Here is a 9,855-nt window from a genome sequence, read left to right as displayed (position 1 = left end):
ATTGCATTTTGTTTTTATTTACATTCTGCACAGCATCCCAACGTTTTTGGAAATGGTTGTATTTCAGATTTTTACACTTTTATCAATTTAATGCAAGTAATTTGACAGTGAAGATGTCTAATATGCTCAGATTTTGTAAAATAAATCTGAAAAAACTTCTAAGTTAGAAGAATTTGGTTGAATATGAAATACTTGTTCAGTGTGACTCATTTTAAAAACCTTTAACTACTAAAATTTCTTAAAATAGAAGAACTCTTCAGTAGGAACGGAACATTACAGGTTAACAGACTTTAAATTTAAAAAAAAAGATTGTATCGGTGTTCGGAATTGAACGATATCCTGTGTTCACACAGAAAATCCATATGAGGAGAGAAAAAGCTGGATCGGTGCATACATAATTATTACAAACACCACCATCAGTATAATAATCAGTAAACATCACCAGTAATAACAAAAAATCATCATCATTCCAAATAGTAGAATTTATCTTCTTTTTCTAGATTCAGCCTGAGGGTCTCATGGCATCACTACATTCATCCACAGAGCTGATCAGCATGTGGATCAACATGTTATGTTGACGTCAATGTTGACAAAAACAGCCTTTATGGTGACGATGCCTACTTAAATAAGTGTTTATAAATGTTGATGTAGGTCCTTGTGGGTTATAATGATGAACTTTTGTAGGCGTCCTCTAGCTTTATGAACACTCACCTACAGTAAAGTGTTACTGATCGTTTTCTATAAGTAACTTATTTTATTACCAATAATAATCGATTCTTAGATGCATCATCATTCATTCCAGCACTGTGGCTCTCACTGGCGCTAAGGTGTTGGACATCTGCCGCTACCTGTGGCCTTTATTCACATTTAGGCTCTGCCACTGGGCTCATGTGAGAGACAGAGGGGGGACATGGAGAGGGAGGGATGAGGTAAGAAGGAAAGGCTGACATTAAACCTGTGTAGGGTTCCAGGGGCTGAGGGAAAACACAGGAAGAAGGGACAAGCACCAAAGGGTGGGCTCCATTTCCAAGAGGCTGGGACGTTCCTCAAACAGCTCCAGTGCCTTTATATCCTCCAAAGCAGGTCCAGCAGGGATTGGTGGTGAGTCAGTTACCTGTGGAGGAGAGCCTGGATGAAGGTGGGGAGAGAGAGAGAGAGAAAGAGAGAGAGAGAGAGAGGAATAAAAGTTAATCTAAAAGAAAAATAATAACAGAGTGATACTAATAAACAACTTTCACATCATAACTGTGATCTTTTCATCTTTGTAAATAAAGGTCTTCCATTTCAGATCTAACTGGGCTGACGGTGATTTTGTTCTCATTATTGCAGGTGACGTCCTGATAGTTTTTCCTGTCGCTGTGTTTTGTGTAGGGCTGGGAAAAGTGACCAATTAGATAGACACAATTTCCAAATGTGTTAATGTCCCACAATATCATAATATCAGACTAGAGTCTGTTACTGAAAGCAGTGCAGTCATCACCCTACTTATTTAACACGTACGCCCTCTTATGGAGAAACAAAGCAACAGCAATTCACCAAAAAGCTGGTTTCACACAACCAACACATCACTTCACTATAAAACATACGTCCACTCAGCCACATTTGCCTAATGATGACAACATAACTGAGTTAAAGCATAACAGAGTGAAATTCAGACAGCTGAGACATAAAAAGACGAGGAAAAACAACAGCAAATGTAATTTTTTTAAATTTTTATAATGTAATAATTATCCCAGGCTAAATCATACTGACACAGTGGGCTTTCTGCTTTTGTAGTAAAGGAGCGGGGTAGTAAAGAGAATTTGGTTTGGAAATGGGTAGAAAATGACATTCTACTCTGTCGGGTCGAGATCTCATTTTTACAAAGGTGCTTTGACCTAGGAGTGAAAGATGATAACAACAACAACAACAACAACAACAACAACAACAAGATGAAGTAGAGGAAGAATTGTTTTTATATTAAAATTGCAATCTGAAATAAACAAGAGCTGCAATTGTAGCCTACATTATCAATAACATTGCCTTACCAAGTTTAACACATTTGTCCTGTTAAACTTGTTGCCTGAAGATGATTAGATCAATCAGAAGCAGCAAACACACACTATGACATCACACCCACACCTAACTGACATCCACTTAATAATCTGATAACTGCAGAAAATTAGATTTTTTCTATTTTATTCTTATTCAGATTTCTAGATTGGAGTGTGGGGTTTACGTGACCATTTGAATAATCAGATAACTGCAGAAATCTGATTATGATCGGATTACTGGGTGCAGATAAACGCACTCAGTCTGGAACACTATGGTCAGTGTTCAAACCTCAAGCCAGAAAAATGGACTTGCTGGTCTTCTTGTCCAAAAAATAAGCGTAGAATTCAAATTATAGAAAATAAACATTACTTAAGTCACAGCTGTAATTTTAGTCAGAGAACAGGACAGAGAAAAGAACCTGTGTGATGAGTTTCACTGTGTTTGAGTAAATTATTAGTCTTCCACGCTCACTGATGGAGACACAGTGTGTGTTTGGTGTTATCTGTGTCTAAAAGCCTGTGAGAGAATAAAGTGCTGATAATTATGGGAAACGATCATCAGCAGAAATATTATCAGTTATTCTCTCTGTTCAGTTGGAAGAGGAAACTTCAGGCAGACAGATTATTTCTACTGCATGTTCTCAACCACAAGTCCACTTTTACTTACGATCATTTGTTCTGCAAGAGTTTAAACTGTTGACCCACAGCTTCAGGAACCTGAAAAGCAACATATTTATGGACGTGTTAAAGTAAATATACGGGGCAGTTGATTCTCTGAGAATCTGAAATAAAGATCAAGAGTCCCCAAAGTTCTGCTGTGTAAAAGACTCTGTAGTATCCTCTGATACTCTTATAGTGTGTTTTCACAAAGAAACTACAGATATTTACCAACAATACACAATAAATCACCATTAGAACCCAAAGTAAACTGGGTCCCGACAATGCAGATTCCTTACCAGTCAGATTAATGTTCACATTAACATTTTCAGTGCTGCTCCAGTTTGATAGACAAGTAGATTCCCTTCCTGAAAAAGAGTCAGTAAGGTCACATCACAGCTGATTTACAGCAGACAGATATTCTTAATCACAAATCTCAGATGTTGGAATATTAATATCTGAGCCAGCATCAAAACCAGCAGCTGTATATGTAGAGAGTTCAGATACATATGGATTAGAACGAGTAGAGTGTAGAGAGGAGGAGATTAACCCATTAACCCACTGCACTGATTCACACAAAGAATTTTATATTTCTGTTCACTGGAGTTTTTAATAAGTAAAGCTCAAAAACAAAGTTTATTAATAATATGTGTCTGAGTTTATCATGTACAGGATGATGTACATTTTTTTCTCTCAAAACCAAAAATACTAATTACTCCCAAATCCTATATTTATGCACATTTTAATATAATACACACATTAATATACATCACATTAATGACACATAGATCACAATTATATAATGACCAGATTTTCAAAAGTTTCCAGGTGAATAAATCTCAGAAATGCAGAGATAAAGATGAATAGATATTCATTAAATGTGTGGAGTTTAGATTTGGACCGATTATTTCATCAGGAGAGAAAGTAGGAGAGGGGGTCTTGGCCTGGGGGGCTTCTTCTACCAAGTTCACCTGTTTTATGATCTTGTCATGCAGAACTCAGACTGCTCACCTGATCTACTGTGCCTGAACAGTCTCCACTTATCACTCTGAACATGAAGCTTCCATAGTTTGCACAGAAAGATGACGCTGTGTTTTGATAACTTAAGTGGAGAATTCTGTCATTGACCTGAGTCGAGTTGATCTTACTACACTAAACATGCTCTTCAGCAGATTATTACATAGTTTCTAAAGAAAGAACGAGTTGGAGAATTAGCAGAAATCAGTCTGCAAACTCTGTGAAGTGACTCATGATAAAACAGGTGTGTTGTTCATTATTCTGCTGGGTGAAGCCCAGTAATAATATGATTCAGGTGAGATTCTGAACATAAACTTAGGAAACATCAATATTTTAAACACCAGAACAATCTGTTCATATTGTACCGAAGCAGTTTTACAGCATTACTAAATGTCTGAAATGTTTATATAATGTACTTTATGTAGCTCATATTTATCAAAGCATTAGAGAATGTTGTAAACATGATGTTGTTTGTGTTGTGAGTACTGGTTAGTGTAGCTAAGTCTGTATTTATGTGGACGCTGAACTGAAAGATCATTTGTAATGTTTAGGGTTAATTCATTGTTTAACCTTCCAGAGTGAGACACTGTACAGAGTTAATGTTGTTCTGTTCTCACAGTGTGTTCTGGTTTCTCTGAGCAGTGTGGTTTAGGGGTCTCTTTGCTGTGTGATAAACACTCTTAGAGAAACCTGAACACACCGTGAGAACAGAACAGCATTAACTCTGTACAGCAGCTTCCTATGGAGGATTAAAAATGAATCCATGTAAATTAAATAAATACATTTATTTATTGCTGCTTTTATGTTTAGACATTTTTGACAAAATTATGCAGAGAATATTTTGATCCTCAAACATTAACCTTTTAAACCCACAGTGATAAACTACTTACCGTTGCTGAAGATTACATTTGGATGATGATTGTCTCTTTTACCTGAAAGCAAGAAGTTAATTTATTGACTTCATCAATTCATTGATTCATTTATGAATATACATCCACAAACCTGAATCTATTTCATAGAGAATAAAAGTCACAGGCAGAAATCACTGCAGACTGCAGCTCTCATACGCCTCAGCTGGATGAACTCTACACAACTTCCTAAATCCCTAACCTGTAATAAGGCATATTTCAAAACCAACTGTCTCAGACTAAACATCGGTCTTTCACAGAATTTCTTTTGTTGGTGTATCAGAGCTGAGACTAAGCTTGTTTGGGCTGTATGAGCTCCAGAGAACAGCAGTGTTGATGAATATGTAGTAATAAATCATTTTACTATGAACTGAAACTGTAAAGTGATGTGTTGAAGTTCTGGTTATTATAGAAGGACTAAGGTTATAAAAGCTCTCGCACATTTATCAGTATTCAACAAGCAGCTCCTCCATCTCTGTGATCCACTGTATATTTTAATGTCCTAGCTCTTATTGGTTGAATCACTCATTCAGTTACGACACTGACCATCTCAGACTACAGGACTCATGAATGTTTAGAGTCATACAAATAAAACATGTTTGAAAATATCAGAAGGCCTTCAATCACTCCAGAGCTCAATAAGAAAACAAAGGATTTACACACTAGCAGATCATCTGTGCCATCATTCGCTTCTGATCGAGCTCCCAACCTAGAGAATCACTTCAGATTGTCACAAACAGCTTGAAACCTCAGCAACACCACTCATTCAGTACACGAGCAGAGTACATGATGGTGTATTTATAATATCTTTAATATTTCTACTTTACACAAAACCTGTATTGATATAGTCTATACTCACCAATGATCCCCTTCTTTTTCAGAAAAAAGAAGATGACCCCAACCAGCATGACCAGCAAAAAGCACATCACTCCTACAATCAGACGACTCTGGCAGTCACTGCATTTTCCATCTGCACACAAATAAAAATCCTCAGCTTAACTGATAGCAGAATGATGTGATTCTAAATTGTGGCCTCCTCTTCTATCATTTATATTTGGAGGAAAATGATTTGGCCTATTAAACTACAGAAATTCACCTCCAGAAAAGCTTCATCCTGTGGAAACTGCACCTTCAAATCAACCTCCAAATTCTGACCACTTTTGTTTATCTAGTACAGATTTGTGGAATAGTTCCGACATCATTTAGTGAATTTACTATTCTGATATCAGAAATTCAATTTAAACTGAAATCGGTGATCTACAGTAACATGTTTAATCTACAGTAACATCTTTGATCTACAGTAACATCAATTCGTCGTGTTGTGCGAGTGATGGAGCTGCTTCAAGTTAGCCAGCTGCTAAAAACACCTAGCCTGGAAAGACAGCGCTCTCCCGCTCTCCACTGCCTCACAGCTTCCTCAGTTTACTTTCGTTTAAATCAGGGCTGTAACTCACATCAACCACTTCATTAACTTTCGTTGCTCTGGAAAGCACTAATACTAAAATATGACTGGGCGCTGTAACAGTGCTGTAGTTGTGTGGAGCAGACATGATTTAACGCTGCTAAAGCTGTTAGGATGTACAGAAAGAGGTGAGTTCACCGTAGGACAGTACAGTTACACCACTGACCTCGTCACTCAGACTCGCTCACAGGAGAACAGATCGCCGGTCGCTCCACTCACACAGGGAATGTATAACTCCACATTTCAGACGTGGTTAAAGTATATTTGACAACTCATTTTACTCGTCTCCCCCTCCCTCTCTAATCAAGTCGGAAAACTTGGAAGTGCACCCTCTCCTGGCAACAGCAGAGTAGTGTCCCTTTCCTTGCAGTAGAAAACGCCACCAGAGCTGTCGCTAGAATGTGGAACTGAGAGAATGGTGTATTATATCGAAAATTGATCAAACATTTCTTATAGTTCTATCGAGGAAAGTTATATCACGATGATTATCATTATCGTTTTATCGCTCAGCCCTAGTGTGAACCACTGTTTCCTAGTTTTAGATGCTGTGTGTTGGTGTGTGCCGTGTGTTGGTGGCTTTTTAGGGTCTGCAGATGTGTGGAGCTTTATCCACAAGATGATGTAAATGAACTGCAATGCAGGGGCTGTATTTCTCTAATATTTTTATTTTTTCTCCCAGTTCTACAATCCACCCCCCCCCCGTCCACCATTTCCCCCAGTTTACTTCAGTTCCACCCTTTGCTAGGTCTCCCTCAATCACACGATGCTCCCAGTGCTGGGAGGGTGCAGGCCAGCGCATGGTTCCTCAGAATCATGTGAAGCCACTGCATCCTTTCGAATGCGGAGAACACAAATAAACACCCACACTGGCCACCATCATTTTGAACTGTGGATTCTCTCTCTTTTCTCTTGGACTCCTGGCTAAGGATGGTTACGGATGACATCACTGGGGATCGATCTCCTGATGACAGGGATCAATGCTTAGATGGTCGCACCACTCAGGAGCTCACAGGAGATGTTTTTTAAAATAATAAAGTAGCAAATGTTGCATTTTCCATTGAATCCAGATCCTGGTGTTGATTAAACTGGGCAAAGGTTTTTCGGTTCACCTCTTTTAAGTTTACCACAAGAAGTGTCATATTTTAGTCCCTGTTCATCTGCGAAATTACCGCTGCTAAATAGAGTTAAAAGCTGCATTATACAAACTTAACTGCAATAAATTTAGAGGGCAAGAATTTCCTCTGGAATAGTTTACACTCAGCCATGAATGTGGATAAACACAAATATACTTACCCCATTGTTTAATTACTGGTGTGTTGATGGAGCTGTGATTCACATAACAGTAATAATCTGCTGTTTCGTCCTCCTGGATCTCCACACTCTTCCTCAGCTGTAGGTTCCATCATCATTGGGTCTGACTCCTGAGATCTCAGTAGATGTTCAGGCAGTGAAGTGGTTGAACTTCCTCAGTGTTTAATCTCCACGTCTTTGGGGTAGAAGCCCGTGGCCAGGCAGGTCAGGTTCAGCTTCTTTGGGTCAGTTACAGATTTCTTTGCAAACACATGAACATCTGGTGGAGCTACAGAGAGAATAAGTGTAAATGCACAATTTAATATTCAACAGATTTCAGTTCTTTATCAAAACTAAAAATAGCCAAAAAATACCAAAAAGCATCACTCAGCTTTTGAAGTTACATATACTGACACAGAAATATATGAATCTTTGATGAATGTGTTGTACGTAATTCATACATAATTAATCGGTTAAGATGTAAACAAGTTATTCAGACGTTATTCAGAAGTTATTCACAGTGGTTCGATATCATTTTTAAAGACTTTAACGCCCCTAAAAGCTCCCTTACAGCTCCCTCCTCAAATTATCACTGTTTTTCATCATCAACGTTCCATATAAACTCAGAAGACTCGTGTAGGTTCACTGGTGGTCTGGATAGTAAATAAATGTCTATATTTGTGTTGTAGTCATGGCGACCCCTGGTTCCTATCACCACCACTGTAAAGACATCTGAACCATTTCACACCAAACCACTCTGAATCTCTCTGTTTACACCTCACACACTGAGTTATGGAGAAATTTAATTCCCCTTTCAATGCTGTATTTATATTTATAATTACTGCAGTGTGTCTGAGTACAAAGAAAGCTGATATTGAAAAATAATTACACTCCTATTACTACTGCTTTATAATTATTACTCTGATCATGGCAAATATCCAAATAATCACACAGTTTGAGGTTATTACTACTAATAATATAGGATTGCCAACTCTCATGAGGTCAAATCAGGCTGAGACTCCTGATTTTGGGCCTTTTTCAAGCTCTCACAGGACAGGTGCACTGCAAGTGAATTTGGCATCGGAAATTTCCCAAAATTAAAAATGTGGAGTCAGTAAAAAATAGTGAGGGGTTGTGGGATAGCAAGCAGTGCAAACATTATATGTGAAAAGCTGAGCTGACTTCAACTTTATACAAATTACATGCAGCGCTGACCAATCGGGCAAAAGCAACTCTCCATCACAATGAGATGTGCCTGCATAGTTCTGTCTGGATGACATGGATGAGAAGTTAATACAGAGTCTGGGTAAACCAAATACTCACTGTGTTTGGCTTCAATAGAATTATAGCGCAAACACTCCTTCAGCCAGTGCACACAGTCTTCACATCTCTGATCAACAGGTCCAGCGTTCCACTCCTCCTCCAACACTTTAGCCTGACTGACTGAGGCTGACCATCTCTTCGAGGTCCAGTTATAAGAGATTATAGTCTGTCCATCGTAGCCGTATTCATTAGTGCAGTTTAACACTGAAACTGAGCCGTTAGAATGTTTTTGACACTTACAGCTGATTCTCCACTGCAGAGTGTGACCATCTGAAACATAGATGATAAACAGAGAATGGTATAATTCACTGAACATCATTAGACACTGACTTTTTATGGTTTATCAGGAAAATGTGACTGTTTTACTTGTGTTTGCAAGGTATGTACATTAAATCAGACTTTGTGAGTGTGGCCGGCTCTTGTGTGGCTTTATTGCTAACTAGGCTAACTACTCTAGCCGATGTTGGCTCCTTACAGAAACAGTGAAAACACATTTCTCTGACAGACTAACATTTTGGTGCATCGTCCACTGAGAAAAAAAGTGTTAGCATTAGCTCATCTGAAGAGGCAGCCTCCATTACACATCTAATACAAAACCTAAGCTGTGTCCACACTGCAGCTTTTAGTCAAAGGTTTGTTTATCTCACTTTTTCCTCCACACAGTTAGCTGAACATCTGTTTGTAATCTCTTACACATACTCAAATATCAGAATTAGTCAGGTTGGACATTCTTGGTCAGACAGGATTCCTCTGAAGGTTCATGTCCAGAAAAAAAGAATTGACTTGTTAAAGTGTGGATATATCTGATATTTCACTGCGTCCTGAACTCGGCATTGAGCTGAATCATTTAAATGATCATCTAAGCAGAATATAATTGTACATCTAACGTTCTCCTCTGCATGAAAAATAAAAGGTTCTCACCTGACTCATCGTGTCCGAAGGCCTTCGTCTGGTTGTTGAGAATCTTGTTTAACCATTCCCCATCGTACTTCAGTTTATCACTGCATGCTTTACACTCACTCTCCTTCATCTCCTTCATCCAGTCCTGTTTAGGAGTCCTGACCCCGTCTGTACTGCTGTAGGAGTCAATCTGTCTGTCATCCAGCAGAGTCACTGCACTGAACTCAGAGACTCTGTCTGTAGAGCTTTTAGACTGGACAGTGTA

General features: G+C 38.5%; 1 long non-coding RNA gene across 2 annotated transcripts; it reads right to left on the bottom strand.

The window, feature by feature from the left end:
• Nucleotides 1-625: 625 nt before the first annotated feature.
• Nucleotides 626-7,500, bottom strand: LOC118803883. Of its 2 annotated transcripts, XR_005006937.1 has the most exons (6): nucleotides 7,371-7,500; nucleotides 5,475-5,585; nucleotides 4,598-4,639; nucleotides 2,990-3,058; nucleotides 2,701-2,750; nucleotides 626-1,128 (listed from the first exon to the last, which is right to left on the bottom strand). It is a non-coding gene; the product is annotated as an uncharacterized LOC118803883 (long non-coding RNA). The 2 variants fall into 2 exon arrangements; XR_005006936.1 differs by lacking the exon at nucleotides 4,598-4,639.
• Between the last annotated feature and the right edge of the window lie 2,355 nt (nucleotides 7,501-9,855).

Source organism: Colossoma macropomum, unplaced genomic scaffold, assembly GCF_904425465.1.
Source record: "Colossoma macropomum unplaced genomic scaffold, Colossoma_macropomum, whole genome shotgun sequence".
NCBI classification, from domain to species: Eukaryota; Metazoa; Chordata; class Actinopteri; order Characiformes; family Serrasalmidae; genus Colossoma; species Colossoma macropomum.
The sequence above is the reverse complement of the archived record's forward strand: the minus strand, read 5'-3'. Positions and strand labels throughout refer to the sequence as shown.